This window comes from Humulus lupulus, chromosome 5, assembly GCF_963169125.1.
Source record: "Humulus lupulus chromosome 5, drHumLupu1.1, whole genome shotgun sequence".
NCBI lineage: Eukaryota > Viridiplantae > Streptophyta > Magnoliopsida > Rosales > Cannabaceae > Humulus > Humulus lupulus.
The window spans coordinates 84,340,303-84,358,461 of record NC_084797.1 but is presented as its reverse complement, the minus strand read 5'-3'; positions in this window follow the sequence as shown (position 1 = coordinate 84,358,461).

The window sequence follows — 18,159 nt, the reverse complement described above, 5'->3', positions numbered from 1 at the left end:
TCTCGAAACTTAACCATTATGAATCCAGAATTCATCTGGGCCACACGATCAATTCCAAGGTTACCCCAAATTCTTCTGATAAACCCTTCAAACACAACTAGGGGAGGGTTTGCCCCAATGAACACACAAATCAAAGCAGATTTCTAAAATTACGCCTCCACATCAATCTCATCAATATCCAATTGAGCCACCAGCTTACCATCACGTTGGATCGGATCCTGATAATGGAGCCTTGTACACCCAAAATTAGGAAGGGATTTCTTAAACTGAGTCTAGTTTTCTTTGGCCGAGTCTTGGAAAGACTACCCTTCGACTTCAGTTGCCCAGGAGGATGGGCGAAAGTTCACAGCAATGTCATCTTGAATCACAGGATTCGGGAGCATTGGATCCACACTCTTCTCCTCAGTCGCATCAACTTCCGTCTCTGTTTGTTCTTCCTCTACAATCAGATCATTGGATGAAGGGGGCTACGAATCAATCACTCTTGCAAGCTTCTACACAAACTTCTTCCTTCTCGCAATGGAGAGAGAGAGAGGCTGTGACCACGCTTTATTATTATTATTAATCCGCATATTTTTTATGATCATCATATTCAGATAAAGTTGATGGCTCATCTAGAGGTACATCAATGATTGCATCATACACTTTTAGTTTACTCATAACTATATGTATATTTCTGTACTAATCATCAAGATTGTTGAAGTCTAAATGAAAAATACTTATGTAGCTGTCATAAGGATTCACTGGTTCTTTCACATTTCAGTTCCTTTATTAGGACTAAGAGAATTAACCATTGTTACTGGAAATAAATAAATAAAATATAATGAATTAAAACATATAATAATACCAGATTTTATTTTAAAAAGTAAACATGATGCATGAATGCAACATATTAAAACACATAAAAAATTATATACTAACCCATGATAAATTAATTTGAAAATGTATGGACCAGCCTTGGGGTAGGTCAGACTAACTCCAAATTAATTTTGAGAGAAATCTCAATTTCATAAGTGAAAACTTAAAAACGCATTTTTTCTCTTTTGACTTATGAACTACTGCTAGTTTGGTCAAGATGCATTAGTAGTGCTCGAAAGCCTAGATACACCTTTGGAGTGTAACCCATTATTTTCAATTAATGGCTTAACTCAAGAGTGTGCCTTAGGGTCATTCAAACATGAAATACATCACTAATTATATTCTAAAGAGTGTGATTTGAGGCGATCCTAGTGAGCAGTTTAGCGAAAAAGTTATGGTGGGGATTTATAACCGGCTCGGGGCGAGCCTGGAGGTAATTTTGGGAATTTATGAAATATATTGGAGTCTATTTGATTTTGAAAATATAATTGGTAATTAGTTAGGTGTTGGGAAGTAAGCGGTAAATATTAGAGACACTCGAGGAATTAGCAGGAATTGGGAGTAATGACCAAAATTCCCTTAGAATGATTCAAAGGTTTAATTATAATTGGGAGGGTAATATGGTCATTTGATGTTTAGAATCAGAGATAAGTGTTATAATGTTTATGCCTTAGTGGAATATGTAGAAGGCTTTAGAAGTCTGAAGAAAAGAAAGGAAAGAAGGAAAAACATAAGTCTTGTCTCTCTCTCACGGTTTAGGTTTCTTCCCCATTTCTTGAAGGAATTTGGAGCTGTAACTCAGGGAGAGTTTGGGCTGGAGCTTGGGGCTAGGGTCCTTAATTTGGCTTGAGGAGTTAGCAAGAGTAGTTCATCCATTTGAGGTAAGTTTTAAAGTGTTTTTCAGTTCTGGTTTTTGGTGTTGAAATGGTTGATCTAAGTTAAGTTTTGATGGGAATTCTAGGGAATTAAGCCTGTGGATTTGAGGAGGTGAAAGCTAAGGGAGTGTGGAAGATAACTTACGTCGAAATCCTCCATCAAAGGTAAGAAGTTCCAGCTTTGACGTTCTGAAATTTCTGATGTTCTGCTGAGTTTTGAGCTTTAAGCTCAACTATGGTGATTTCTTTATTTTGGGGTGCATGTAATTGAATTTCATATGGTTAGGTCATTTGGGGTGATTTGGAGATGTTGGTAGGCTTGCTTTGGGGTATGGTTGAGGTTTGGTTGAGTTTTGGAAAGGTTTGGCTCGGGGAAATTCGAAGGAAGAAAATCTGAAGTTGGGCTGTGTTGTGACTAGCGCTGTAGCGCTAGTCATTGGGCGCTACAACGCTAGGCCCTGATGTTTCAGAGTTTTTTGGCTCTACTTGTAGCGCTACAGCACTCTCCATATGGCGCTGTAGCGCTACCCTATTTCCAGAAGAGGGTTTTTTGGATATTTCTTAGGGTTTTTGCCTGGGGGCTCGGGGTTTGATTCCACCACCCCGTTTGGTGGAAGTAGAGCTTCCTGAAGGCTTGGGATTGGTCCCGAGGTTAGGTTTTGGAATTGAAGTTTGGTATGGTTCTAACTTGTGACCGTGACTAGGGTTATGCTAGGGCTCGGAAGGGATCGTGCTTGAGGGTTGTCATCATTGATCAAAGCTACCGGAATACAAAGGTAAGAAAACTGCACCCGGTTATGTGATTGTGTTGGGACTAAGATCTCCCTATATCTGTATGATTTCATAGATGGTATTATGCCATGGGACATGAGATAAACGACCTAAGAGTGTTGTAATCAATATTTGCACACAGGGCATGACTCGGCCACTGGTAGCTGAGGACAGCTTGATATTTACTGAGCTCGATTTAAGCGGGCCGGAGTCAGTGGGATAAATAAAGGGTGCGACCTCAGGGCGTTGACCCTGGTTATCATGTGTGAATTGGTTATTAATGTGAAATGATGAACTTAGTATGTTGAATTCTCGATTATTATGAATATTTGGATTATTGAGTATATGATTATACTGTATGAGTTATCTGATTGTTTGTTTGATGATTATGCTCTGTTATTATGTTTTCTTGCTAGGCCTTGGCTCACGGGTGCTACGTGGTGCAGGTAAAGGCAAGGGCAAAGTGGACCAGTCCTGAGATGGAGAACTTTAGGGGCTGAATGTACATAGTCAGCTGATTGGCTGCCACGGCCGAGGAGTGGTACAGGACGAGAAAAGCCTAATTGTTTGTTTTTCCCTTAGAGTGGCTAGTAGCTTTACTTTTATCCTGAATTTTTGTAAACTGTCTTTTAACGTTATTGCTTTTGGGATCCCATGTAAAAATGTTTGATTATAAGAAATGAAACTCTTGTGACTGAAATCTTTCAACCCTAGTTCAACTATAGTTTCAATAACACATTTCTAACTAATGACTTGATTAGCAAGTCTTGTACCTTTATAAACACACAGTGTAACGGTCTTGGCTATACAGGGCATTACAATTGCATGGCCAACTGATAAAGTCATAATTAGGTAATTAACCTTTTTTTATGTACTATTTTAGTTTACTATTGACTTTAAGTTTAAGCATTAATTATTTAAATTCTTATGCAGCTAAGCGAATCAACCCACAACAAAGAAAAGTGCACAATGGATGATGAATTGAAGGATGAAGCAAGTTTCATGGTTTACTTTTTGTGTATCTTGCTATGTTTTTGTTTTTCATTTTTGAAGTAAAAGATGTTCAAGATTATAGAACTTTATTATGTATGCTTTCAAACATATGTTAGAACTAAGATCTCATGAAGTAGCCATGGTCATGGTTTGAATTAGTTCTTGTTTAATGTAATACTTATGGTTTATCAATCTATTTAATATTACATTTTGTGATTAATTTTGATAATTCTTTTATCCAAATACGATAACAAAAACCTTTTCATTTTAAAAAAACTTATAATTATCCTTACACAACACAATTAAAAACCTATTATCTACACTAAAATAACAAAATTTTATTACTCGACCTTTAATATGGCATTTATGGCTGTTTTGGATACATATTATAAGTGTAACAAAATGTTATGATTTATATAATATAACAAACTAAAAACACTATCAAAATAATCAATTATAACAGTTGAAAAGTGTTATGCAAAAAGTTTAAGATTAAACTTCAAATTTATAACCAATTACTCTAACTAAACGTTATTATTTTAATATGATAGCAAAAAAAAATGTGTTATTGAATACTTTAAGATAACATCGAACATAACATTCAAAAACTATTATAGAAAAGACGGGACTTTTAATAACAGGGGCTATGTTAGCGTTTTGAGAAGTGTTATGAATACTTTCGGTTAGCAGTTTTTAAGTGTTATGAATACTGTTTTTTCTTGTAGTGTATAACATCTCAATTAGAATAAAATTAGTTTGGTCTCAAAACTATTCTTATATATACTTTCACTAAAGTGTCCTACGACACTAGTGACCCGGATCTTGGTCACTTGTATTCATAATACTAGCGAACCATACAAGTAGTAATTAATCTAAAGATTCCATAACTTTATTTTACTGCTGTTATCAAATAAATTAGCATTTGTGACGTGGCAGATAATCTCTTGACACGTGGCTGATACCTGGACGGCGTCTGCTAGAGTATCGACCAGGAGACATAGCAGAAGCAGGACAAGCCTGTCTTTCCCACGACCAGTCTGGTCGGTGGTTCCGCTGGCAAGGCAACATTTATGGGAAGATCTTTGTGAATCCCGAATTTATCTCATGCAATCTTCTGGATATCCCATGATTCAAGGGATAATATCTGTAACAATATTTTGTAACCCTCCATGAGCCTATAAATAGCAAGATATAGCTCAAGGGAAGGGACTTTTGGGGGGCTGCTGAATCATAGAGATATAGAATTTCTCCTAGTAAATTTGTATTGTTTTGTCATAAGTGTTGAAACTCATTGAACCCAAGTTCTCTGATCACACTTTTGGTTCCATATCAATATCATTCTAAGTGGATGTAGGTCATTACCAGATCCTGGGGCTGAACCACTATAAATCACTATGTTTTCTTTACTTTTGTCATTACGTTATTCTCTTTACATTCGTCTATATCATTCATATTTTGACTCCGTGTCAGTTGGCCAAATCGTGGGTCAACATTCTGGTGCTTTCATTGAGAGGACGATTCATTGCTATTAAAAAAAAAAAAAAAACACTGATGGCGAAAGCAGGAGGGAAAGCTGGCCAGACTGCCGCCGCTGCACCGTCGAATCCACCACCTCCTCCTCCACCTGCAAGCATGGCGGAAGATGAGCCGCAACTAGATTTTGAAGAGGAGGAAATGGACGATGCGACGCTGAAGAGCACCCTGGGCGCGTTGCAAGAAGAATTGGCTAGTCTGAGGGCCAATCAAGAGACTGCCGCAGAAGTTATGGCGCGATAGCAGCAGGAGCTTGATCGTCAGCGGGCGGAGTTGAGCGAGAGACAAGCAGAGGTGGACCGCCGCCAGACCGAGGCCATGGTAGCCCTCGAAGCAGCCTTGCTGTTGGCAAGAAATCAGGCCGCACCTGCCTCGCAGCCTAACCAACCTGAAAATGGGCCACCTAAGAAGGGTCCCAATCCTAGCCCACCAATCCATCCTTCAAGTCCGCAAAGGCCTGAGCAGCCTCAGATGCCCCATGACGAAGTCCCACTGGACCCCGAGGCAAATCTACCATTCGAGGCTGCTCGGGGTAATCCCCCGCAGCAAAGGCAGAATAGGGCCGAGCGTCAGCCTCGTAGTCCTAGGCGCCATGAGAATGATGGGCCAAACCAAGCGAATAGAGGTCACCACCCTCCTAATAACAGGAGGGACTCAGAACTAGGCTCTGCGGTCCGTGGACCCCCACGGCATAACGATGCACGGGGACACCGCGACCAGCGCAGGCCACCCTCTAACGCTTGGGGCGTTTCTGCCAGAGACGGTCACAGGGGGAACAGTCAGTGTCACCACAGCCAGTCAAGATTCAGAGATGGTCATGGGTACAATGAGGCTGACTCAGGCAAGGGCAATGCTGATGGGAGAAACAGAAATAGAGGTAAAAGCAGGAGCCAAGTACCTCAAGGTGATCAACCAAATAGAGAAGATGCTGGGGGGCAGCCCAAACAAAATAATGTCTTCAACCGGCTCGGAGGTAGCGAGCAACGGAGAAGAGAGGAGGACCTGAGAGATGTACTCAACGATCATCGAGAAAGGCACGGCGAGAACATCCCCCCAGCCACAGAGGCCACCACAATTCCTGCCGCAGTGCAAGCCCAGATAGACGCTGTAACGACCCAAATTCACTAATAAGGCTTAAGGGCCTTGATTAGTGTGCCAGAAGGGCATAATCGTAATTTTAGCCATTATGGGCATAACTGCTTTGATATATGTGATAATTGTTGAGACCACATTATTATGTGGATATATCTGTAATCTATGACTCGAGACGATCCTAGTGAGCAAAGTAGCGTGAAAGTCATAGCGGGGATTTATACCCGGCTCGGGGTGAGCTCAGGGGTGTAAATGGGAATTTAGTGGATAAGCTGGAGATTATTGTAACATTGAGGAAGGCTATTGGTGATTAGTAAGGTATTGGGAACTAAGCGGGAAATAATAGAGACATTCGAGGAAGTAGCGGAAATTAGGCAAAATGACTAAAATACCCTTAAGAGGACTAAAGGATTAGAGTTAGCTGTGAGGGCATAAAGGTCATTTGACTTTTAAGGAAGGGTATTACTGAGGTTTTAAGATAGTGGGATTTATAGAATATCAAAAGGGTCTGAAAAAGAAGGAAAAAGAAGGAGGGAAAACAGAGAGAGTTTCTTGAGTCGGTTTACACTTTCCTTCACCTATTTCTGGAGAATTTCTGGGGTAAAGCCTAGAGGAGAGCTGGGATAACCAAACATCAAGAACCTTGATCTAAGACTAAGGAGTTGACAGAGGTTTAACAGGGTTTCACCAATACTTGAGGTAAGAATCTAGAGTTCATCCATTCTCTGTTTCTGGTTTGTTTAAAGCTGTGATACTTGAGTTGAATTGAATGAAACTTTAGGGAATTCAAGCTTAGGGCTGAGGAGCAGCAAGCCAAGGGAGCCTAGGGTTAGCTTGTGGGCGAAATTCTATCAAAGGTATGAATTCTAAACTCTAGTTCTGATGTTCAGCTGGTTTATGTTAGGTTCTGAAGTTTGGAGGTGGCTATGGTGAATTTTGAGTTTGTGATTGCATGTGCTTGGAGTTTGGAGGTTTAGGGTGCTTGGGATGAGTGGAGTGTGGTCATGAGGTTGTTTTTAAGTTTGGGTAAGGGTTGGAAGAGGTTTGGTTGAGGTTGGCTCGAGAGAAATCGCACAAGGGAAATTTTGGTGTTGGGCTGCCTGTGACTAGCGCTACAGCGCTAGCCTTTGGGCGCTGTAGCGCTAGGCCCATATGCTGGAAGGGTTTTGGTTCTGTCTGTAGCGCTATAGCGCCCTTCCAAGAGCGCTGTAGCGCTACCCTGCCTTCTGAAGGGGATTTTAGGGTATTTTGCAAGGGTTTTTGACCTAAGGTTTGGGGTTTGGTTCCACCACCTTGTTTGGTGGAACTAGGACATCCCGGGGGCTCGGGATTAGCCCCGGGGCTAGGTTTTGAACTTGAGGATTGATGTTGACTTTGACCATGATTGTGTTTAGGTAAGCGCTAGGGCTCGAGTGGGATCGTGCTCAAGGTGTCGTGACATCGAAAACTAGTGAATTGAAAGGTAAGAACACTGCACCCGAATGTATGATTGTGAAGGGACTAAGTGCTCCCGAGAATTGTTTTGTGTCATCGTTGGTATTATGCCAAGGGACACGTATAAGCGGTCTAAGGGTACCGTTCATGAATTTAGCGCATGGGACGCGATTTGGCCACTGGGAGCCAGAAATGAAAGGATAACAGAGGGAGCAGCTTGTGAGCGCTAGCCCTGGTTATCATTTGTGCATTGTGTTATATGAGATGATATGCTTTGTAAATGAAATACTTGATTATTGATATGCTTTGTATATGAAATACTTGACTGTTGCTATGCTTGAAGTTTATGAGATGTCATATGTGAGATTGACCCGACAGCTAAATGTGCATGCTCTACTATTGATGTATGTTCTTGCTGGGCCTTGGCTCACGGGTGCTACGTGGTGCAGGTAAAGGCAAGGGCAAGTTGGACCAAGCCTGAGGTGGAGAGCTCCGAAGTGAAATGTACATAACCAGCCGTTCGATCACCATGATCGAGGAGTGTGTCAGGACAGAGATCACCTAACCGCTCATTTTGCCTTAGCATGGCTGCTAATGTATTTAAACTTTGTAACTTTTGTAAAGGGCTTCTAAACTGTCATTTTTGGGATCCCATGTACATAAACGATGTTTAATATTGAAAATGTATCTTTTGAGACAAAAATGTTTTTAACCCTAGTACCTCTACTATCTGAGTAACACGTTTTTACTTTAATGACTTGATTAGCGAGTCTGGCACTTTATAAACACACAGTGTAGCGGTCTTGGCTATCCAGGGCGTTACAACTTGGTATCAGAGTGTCCTAGGTTTATGGGTCCTGAAGACTGGCTGGGTATGTACATTCGCTGAGGGAGACAAGCTCAACTCAGGGTTTGGTAACTGAATATGTATGATTATGTGTTTAAATGATTTGAGTGAGATATGAATGTTGATATCTGTCTGATGAATAGGGAGCATGAGATTCTAATAGGACCTGGCCCTTGACTATTGCATGATGTTATTGAGGCGTGCTTATTAGCATTGCTGTGCATGTGGATGAATATCTGGATAAATTGTTGTATTTGATTGTTTGTGAATGATTGGAGTTCCAGAGATGGATTATGAGAGAATTATTACCCTGTCATCATAGCCTAATTGCCGAGTCGTTGATTGCAGATTGACTTGAATAGATATGCGTTCAAGGAAATCTACACGACAAGTCGGCAGGTCTGGGGCTAGAGAGGATGACCAGGGCCCAACCCCTCCGCCAGTCCCTGAGAACTGGCAGCAGTTAATGGCAGAAATGCAAGCTAGGCTTCAGAGCCAAGATGAACTGATCAGAATTCTGCAGTAGGCTCCATCTGGGAGTGTTGCCCCTGCTGGGCCACCGGCATTGGTACCTGTGGTACAGCCTGTCGATGTTGGCAACAAAGTGGAACCGTTGTATGAGCGGTTCAGGAAACAGCAGCCCCCGATTTTTGAGGGTGGACCAGATCCACTAAAAGCTGAGCAGTGGATGACCTTGATCACCACTATACTTGATTATATGAAAGTAGAGGGACATGATAGGGTGGCCTGTGCCACTTATATGTTGAGAGAGGATGCCCTAATCTGGTGGGAGGTGGCGTCACAGACTAGAAATGTTGCTGCAATGACATGGGAGGAGTTTAAAGATTTGTTCAATCAGAAGTACTATAATGTTGCCGTCAGGGCAGCAAAGGTGAATGAATTTGTGGGATTGGTTCAGGGCAGTATGACTGTTACGGAATATGCCCTTAAGTTTGACAGACTTGCAAAGTTTGCACCAGATCTTGTTCCTGCCGATGCGACCAGGTTAGACAGATTTGTTAGAGGGCTAAATGTCATGATAGCCCGGGATGTAAGGATTACTACGGTTCCTGGAGTGACCACCTATGCCCAGGCTGTGGAGAGGGCTTTGACTGCAGAGGAAGCAGAGAATAGAATTTGGAGAGATAATGCAGCAAGAAGGGAGGGCCGTAGACCGGTGCCTCCGTATTCTGGTTCTAGTAGAGGTGGAGGTGTTAGTGATCTGAAGAGAAAGGCTCCTGATGCCCCAATTGCTCCTAGGTTTGATAGAGGAGGTCGGGGTACTCAGGGTGGCCGTCGGGGAGGCGGTGATTCATGGAGGACCTACCCAGAATGCCCGAGGTGCAGGAGACATCATCTGGGCGAGTGTCAGGCTAAGGCCTGTTATGTATGCGGGGTGGTGGGACACCTCAGGAAAGATTGCCCAACAGTGAAGAAGGGCGAAGCAGGAAAAGTGGACAGCTTGACTCCAGCTCGAGTGTTCACTTTGACGCAGGCAGAGGCCGAGGCTAGTCCCTCGGTGGTGACAGGTCAGCTTTCTAGTGCTGGCATTTCTTTTACTGTTTTGATTGATTCTGGTGCTACGCATTCATTTGTATCTGATAGGGTGATTGATAGATTGTGTAGACCTAGTGAGTTTAGTGCCTCAGGGTTTGGGACTATTTTGCCTACGGGAGAGCTGGTGGTGTCTAGGAGATGGGTTAGGGCACTGCCAGTGTTAGTTGATGGTAGAGAGTTGTCAGTGGCCTTGATTGAGTTGGGTATGGAGGACTTTGACATGATTTTAGGTATGGATTGGCTGGTTAGATACGGAGCTACCATTGACTGTAGGAAGAAAATGGTGACTTTCGAGCCAGAGGGTGAGGATCCCTTCGTTTTTGTGGGAGCGGTGCATGGACCCCGTGTACCCAGGATATCTGCACTGAGAGCCAGAGATTTGCTACAGGGTGGATGTATAGGCTTTTTGGCTAGTGTGGTGGATACCACCAAAGTTTCACCAGTTGGACCGGAGGAGACCAGACTAGTTTGTGAGTTCTTGGATGTGTTCCCTGAGGATTTGCCAGGGCTGCCGCCGCGTAGGGAGATTGAGTTTGTTGTTGAGTTGGCACCGGGGACAGAGCCAGTGTCAAGGGCACCATACAGGATGGCACCAGCAGAACTGAAAGAGTTAAAGATACAACTGCAGGAACTTCTGGATATAGGGTTCATCAGACCTAGCTATTCGCCATGGGGTGCACCATTTTTGTTTGTTAAGAAGAAGGACGGGACTCTGAGAATGTGTATTGACTATCGGGAATTGAACAAGTTAACTATTAAGAATAAGTATCCCCTACCGAGGATTGATGACTTGTTCGATCAGCTGCAGGGTAAGACGGTGTTCTCAAAGATAGATCTTCGATCTGGTTATCACCAGCTGAGGATCAAGGATGAGGACATACCTAAGACGGCCTTTCGGACGCGGTATGGGCACTATGAGTTCTTGGTCATGTCTTTTGGTTTGACCAATGCCCCAGCAGCTTTTATGGACTTAATGAACAGGGTATTCAAGGATTTTCTGGATCAGTTTGTTATAGTTTTCATCGATGACATCCTGGTGTATTCCAGTTCAGAGGCGGAACACGAGTTTCATCTTCGATTGGTTCTTCAGAGGTTGAGGGAGCATCAGTTGTATGCTAAGTTTAAGAAGTGCGAGTTTTGGTTACCTGAAGTGACATTCCTTGGACACATTGTAGGTGCGGATGGGATTAAAGTGGATCCGTCTAAAATAGAAGCAGTTAGAGATTGGCCGAGGCCAAGGAACGCCTCAGAAGTGCGGAGTTTTCTTGGCTTGGAAGGCTACTACAGGCGGTTTGTAGAGGGCTTCTCGAAGATAGCAGCTCCGATGACAGAATTGACAAGAAAGAATTTAAAGTTCATTTGGTCAGACAAGTGTGAGGGCAGTTTCCAGGAGTTGAAGCGACGACTTATTACAGCGCCAGTGTTGAGTTTGCCTTCAGGGGAAGGGAAGTTTGTTGTTTATTGTGATGCATCGAGGTTGGGCTTAGGCTGCGTGCTGATGCAGAATGAGAAAGTGATAGCTTATGCATCGCGACAGCTGAAGGAGTATGAGCAGCGGTATCCTACTCATGATTTGGAGCTGGCAGCGGTGGTCTTTGCACTGAAGATTTGGCGGCATTATCTTTATGGGGAGAAGTGTGAGGTATACACTGACCATAAGAGCCTGAAGTATTTCTTTACACAGAAGGACCTGAACATGAGACAGAGACGTTGGCTAGAGTTGGTAAAGGACTATGATTGTGATATTCTTTATCATCCGGGGAAAGCCAATGTAGTGGCTGATGCATTGAGCCGCCGAGGTCCAGGTCAGTTGTATAGCTCAGTTCAGATCTCAAGGGAGTTAGCTGATGAGATGGTTAGAGCAGGGATAGAATTGGTTGTGGGCCGATTGGCTAATATTACTCTACAGTCAACCCTGCTAGAACGGATCAGAGAGGGGCAGTTGGCAGACGCTCAATTACAGAGAGTTAGAGAGGATGTTCTAGCAGGAATAGCTAAGGACTATTCTGTTTCTGAGGTTGGTTTACTTCGGTATCAGGGACGAATTTGTGTTCCCGCTGATGAGGGGATCAGACGAGAAATATTGGATGAGGCTCATACGACGCCGTACTCGCTTCATCCGGGTACCACGAAGATGTATCAGGATCTACGGACTTTGTATTGGTGGCCCGGGATGAAGAGGGATGTAGTAGAGTACGTTGCCAGATGCTTAACCTGTCAACAGGTGAAAGCTGAGCATCAGCGACCGGCAGGGTTGCTTCAGCCTTTGGGTATTCCTGAGTGGAAATGGGAGGATATTACTATGGATTTTGTAGGAGGTCTACCCAGGACAGTAGGGTTTCATGACTCAATATGGGTGATAGTGGATAGATATACCAAGTCAGCCCATTTCCTTCCAGTGAGGTCAACTTATACTGTGGATCAGTACGCTGAGTTGTACGTGAAAGAGATCGTACGTCTCCATGGGGTTCCTAAGTCGATTGTGTCAGACCGAGATCCTATCTTCACTTCCAAGTTTTGGGGAGGTCTGCAGGAAGCTTTGGGGACTCAGTTGAAGTTTAGTACAGCTTTTCATCCTCAGACTGATGGACAGTCTGAGAGGACGATTCAGGTATTGGAGGATATGCTCAGAGCCTGTGTGATTGATTTTGAGGGTTCATGGAGTAAGTACCTTCCGTTGATTGAGTTCTCATACAATAATAGTTATCAGTCAACAATTGGAGTGGCTCCCTACGAGATGTTATATGGAAGGAAATGTAGATCACCCATTCATTGGGATGAGATGGGTGAGAGAAGATACTTGGGGCCAGATATGGTTCAGAGAATAGGTGAGGCTATAGAGAAGATCCGAGCTAGGATGCTCGCATCTCAGAGTAGGCAGAAAAGCTACGCTAATCCTAGGCGTAGAGACGTGGAGTTTCAGGTTGGTGATCACGTCTTTCTTCGAGTCTCACCTCTGCGAGGGGTGAGGAGGTTTGGTAAGAAGGGCAAGCTAAGCCCTAGGTTCATTGGACCATTCGAGATCCTAGAAAGGATTGGTCAGGTGGCTTACAGATTAGCTTTGCCGCCATCATTGTCTGGAGTTCATGACGTATTCCATGTCTCCATGCTTCGGAAGTATGTCTCAGATGTGACTCATGTGTTGAGGCATGAAGATTTGGAGGTACAGGCAGATTTGGCTTATGATGAGAGACCAGTTCAGATCTTAGACCAGAAAGACAAAGTATTGCGGAATAAGACGATCCCTTTGGTTAAAATACTATGGAGGAATGCTAAGGTCGAGGAGGCGACCTGGGAGCTTGAGACAGCTATGCGGGATCAGTATCCGGAGTTGTTTAGGTAAATTTCGAGGACGAAATTCTCATTAGGAGGGGATAGTTGTAACGACCCAAATTCACTAATAAGGCTTAAGGGCCTTGATTAGTGTGCCAGAAGGGCATAATCATAATTTTAGCCATTATGGGCATAACTGCTTTGATATATGTGATAATTGTTGAGACCACATTATTATGTGGATATATCTGTAATCTATGACTCGAGACGATCCTAGTGAGCAAAGTAGCGTGAAAGTCATAGCGGGGATTTATACCCGGCTCGGGGTGAGCTCAGGGGTGTAAATGGGAATTTAGTGGATAAGCTGGAGATTATTGTAACATTGAGGAAGGCTATTGGTGATTAGTAAGGTATTGGGAACTAAGCGGGAAATAATAGAGACATTCGAGGAAGTAGCGGAAATTAGGCAAAATGACTAAAATACCCTTAAGAGGACTAAAGGATTAGAGTTAGCTGTGAGGGCATAAAGGTCATTTGACTTTTAAGGAAGGGTATTACTGAGGTTTTAAGATAGTGGGATTTATAGAATATCAAAAGGGTCTGAAAAAGAAGGAAAAAGAAGGAGGGAAAACAGAGAGAGTTTCTTGAGTCGGTTTACACTTTCCTTCACCTATTTCTGGAGAATTTCTGGGGTAAAGCCTAGAGGAGAGCTGGGATAACCAAACATCAAGAACCTTGATCTAAGACTAAGGAGTTGACAGAGGTTTAACAGGGTTTCACCAATACTTGAGGTAAGAATCTAGAGTTCATCCATTCTCTGTTTCTGGTTTGTTTAAAGCTGTGATACTTGAGTTGAATTGAATGAAACTTTAGGGAATTCAAGCTTAGGGCTGAGGAGCAGCAAGCCAAGGGAGCCTAGGGTTAGCTTGTGGGCGAAATTCTATCAAAGGTATGAATTCTAAACTCTAGTTCTGATGTTCAGCTGGTTTATGTTAGGTTCTGAAGTTTGGAGGTGGCTATGGTGAATTTTGAGTTTGTGATTGCATGTGCTTGGAGTTTGGAGGTTTAGGGTGCTTGGGATGAGTGGAGTGTGGTCATGAGGTTGTTTTTAAGTTTGGGTAAGGGTTGGAAGAGGTTTGGTTGAGGTTGGCTCGAGAGAAATCGCACAAGGGAAATTTTGGTGTTGGGCTGCCTGTGACTAGCGCTACAGCGCTAGCCTTTGGGCGCTGTAGCGCTTGGCCCATATGCTGGAAGGGTTTTGGTTCTGTCTGTAGCGCTATAGCGCCCTTCCAAGAGCGCTGTAGCGCTACCCTGCCTTCTGAAGGGGATTTTAGGGTATTTTGCAAGGGTTTTTGACCTAAGGTTTGGGGTTTGGTTCCACCACCTTGTTTGGTGGAACTAGGACATCCCGGGGGCTCGGGATTAGCCCCGGGGCTAGGTTTTGAACTTGAGGATTGATGTTGACTTTGACCATGATTGTGTTTAGGTAAGCGCTAGGGCTCGAGTGGGATCGTGCTCAAGGTGTCGTGACATCGAAAACTAGTGAATTGAAAGGTAAGAACACTGCACCCGAATGTATGATTGTGAAGGGACTAAGTGCTCCCGAGAATTGTTTTGTGTCATCGTTGGTATTATGCCAAGGGACACGTATAAGCGGTCTAAGGGTACCGTTCATGAATTTAGCGCATGGGACGCGATTTGGCCACTGGGAGCCAGAAATGAAAGGATAACAGAGGGAGCAGCTTGTGAGCGCTAGCCCTGGTTATCATCTGTGCATTGTGTTATATGAGATGATATGCTTTGTAAATGAAATACTTGATTATTGATATGCTTTGTATATGAAATACTTGACTGTTGCTATGCTTGAAGTTTATGAGATGTCATATGTGAGATTGACCCGACAGCTAAATGTGCATGCTCTACTATTGATGTATGTTCTTGCTGGGCCTTGGCTCACGGGTGCTACGTGGTGCAGGTAAAGGCAAGGGCAAGTTGGACCAAGCCTGAGGTGGAGAGCTCCGAAGTGAAATGTACATAACCAGCCGTTCGATCACCATGATCGAGGAGTGTGTCAGGACAGAGATCACCTAACCGCTCATTTTGCCTTAGCATGGCTGCTAATGTATTTAAACTTTGTAACTTTTGTAAAGGGCTTCTAAACTGTCATTTTTGGGATCCCATGTACATAAACGATGTTTAGTATTGAAAATGTATCTTTTGAGACAAAAATGCTTTTAACCCTAGTACCTCTACTATCTGAGTAACACGTTTTTACTTTAATGACTTGATTAGCGAGTCTGGCACTTTATAAACACACAGTGTAGCGGTCTTGGCTATCCAGGGCGTTACAGACGCACTCAATCAGGTTGTGCAGCAGCTGGTCAGAGGAAGGACTTCTTACATCGATCACGACAAGAGGAAAGGTACTCTTTTCGTCCAGAGGATAGCTAATGCCGAAACTCCCAGCAAGTTCAAAATGCCTACGCTCCCAAACTTTGATGGATATGGGGACCCCGTCTCGCATGTGAATAAATTTGAGATTCAGATGGACATTCAAAAAGTGTCCGAAGACGCTCGGTGCAGGATCTTCCCTGCAACACTTTCTGAAGCAGCACAGGAGTGGTTCTTTAAGTTCCCACCTGCAAGCATAGTTTCCTGGGAAATGTTCGTAAGGGAGTTCTACGGGCAGTTCTACGCGGGTCGTGTGCACCCAACCAAAGCAAACCAGCTGGTCAAAATCCGCCAGCAGGACGGAGAGTCAGTGAAGGATTACGTCCAGCGCTTTATGCGGGCAGCGGCTGGAGCAAAAACAGTAGGAGATGAAGGCAAGATGATCGCCATTACCGCAGGGGTAAAGCGTTACTCTCCCCTTTGGAAGAGTCTCCGAAAGGAAGGAGTTAAAACGACCCAAGAGTTCTTGGATCGAGCCGATCGTTACATTAAACTCGAGGAAGCCATTGCTGATGATGGGAAACCCTTGAACAAGGGTTAAAAGGTCGCCGAGCCTGCCAAAGCCGCCAATGGTTCCAAACCTAATGGCAATGACAAAGGCCATAAAAATGGCAACGGTAATGGCAAAAATGGTGGGAAACGGCCGTATAGCGAGCCTTCCACCTCCGACAATAAACGAGCCAAGGGTAATCGTTATGAACCTAGGTTCACTAACTACACTGCCCTCATCGAGTCTCGGGGAGAGGTTTACCAGGCCACAAGCTCTAGTGTACCTTACAAGAAACCTGGGCCCATTTGAAAAGACATTTCGAAAAGAGACAGTACCAAGTTCTGTCGTTACCATAACGACTACGTACATGACACTAATGAATGCAACCAGTTAAAAGACGAAATCGAGTTCCTTATTAGACAAGGACACTTGAGAAGGTACGTACGGGCCTCGGGAACTTCCCAACGAGAAGCTCCAGGTGGCAACGAGCAGACGTTCACACGCCAACGCTCGCCACCATTACAGCCTGCCCCCGTAGCCGGAACACTCTTAACCATCTATGGAGGCCCGCACCTCGCGGGAAATAGCGGAAAGGCTAGAGAACGATATGCTCGGACTCTACGTCATGACCAGGACATCGAGATGATGACTGTGGAGGACCGTGCGCCAAAAAAGGCTCGCTCAGAGGAGTATGGGATAACCTTCTCCGATGGCGATGCCCAGCACGTCTGGTTCCCACATTCCGATCCGCTGGTCGTGGACATCCAGATGGCTAATATGATGGTAAAAAGAGTACTGGTCGATACAGGAAGTTCAGTGAACATCCTGTATAAGTCAACACTGGAACGCATGAAGTTGTCCGTAAAAGACCTGGAGCCCTGCAATCAAACCATATACGGCTTCTCTGGAGAAGGACTCGCCCCAGCCGGAATGATCAAACTCCCAGTAACCACGGGTACAGCGCCTGCCTCAAGGACATGACTCACCACTTTCGTAGTGGTCGATTTTCCTTCAGCATATAACGCCGTTATTGGAAGGCCCATACTGGTTGATCTAAGGGCCGTCATCTCCATGTGGCACCTAGCCATGAAGTTTCCAACGGACGCAGGGGTAGGATGCGTCTTAGGAAACCAAAGGGAAGCCAGGGAGTGCTATAACGCCTCGATTACAAAGGCAAAAAGTGGAACATCGAAGAGCGCTACCCCAGACCGATTGCAGATGACAGAAGACAGACAAGCCCAATCAGGTGGTAGCGTCACCAAATAGGGTGTTGCCCAAAGTGAGGATATAGGTTTGGATCCTCGCTTTGGGGATTTTGAAGAAAATGTTGGACCCGTCGAGGACCTGGAAGAGGTCCAACTCGATGAAAAAGACCCGACCAGAGTCGTGAAGGTTAGGAAGAATTTAGAGCCTACCGCAAAGCAGGCACTGGTGGAATTCTTACAAGAAAACCAGGAAGTGTTCGCCTGGTCGCATAAAGACATGGTTGGGATAGATCCAGCGGTGATCAGCCATGTCCTGAACATAAACAAAGCCTTTCCACCTGTGCAACAAAAAAGAAGGCTACTCGATAAAGACAGATCAAAAGCCTTAAAAGAAGAAGTCGAAAGACTTAAAGAGAATGGGTTCATCAGGGTGGCATTTTATCCATCGTGGGTCTCCAATCCGGTGCTGGTCCCCAAGCCTAACGGCAAATGGCGGACCTGCGTGGATTTTACAGATCTCAATAAAGCCTGCCCAAAAGACTGTTTCCCACTCCCAAGGATCGACCAGTTGGTCGATGCTACTGCAGGACATGAGATCCTCTCGTTCATGGACGCGTATTCGGGTTACAACCAGATCAGCATGCATCCCCCTGACGAAGATCACACCAGCTTTCGGACCGATACGGGCTTATATTGTTACAAAGTGATGCCCTTCGGGCTGAAAAACGCAGGTGCGACTTACCAACGACTGGTCAACCACATGTTCAAGGAGCTGATTGG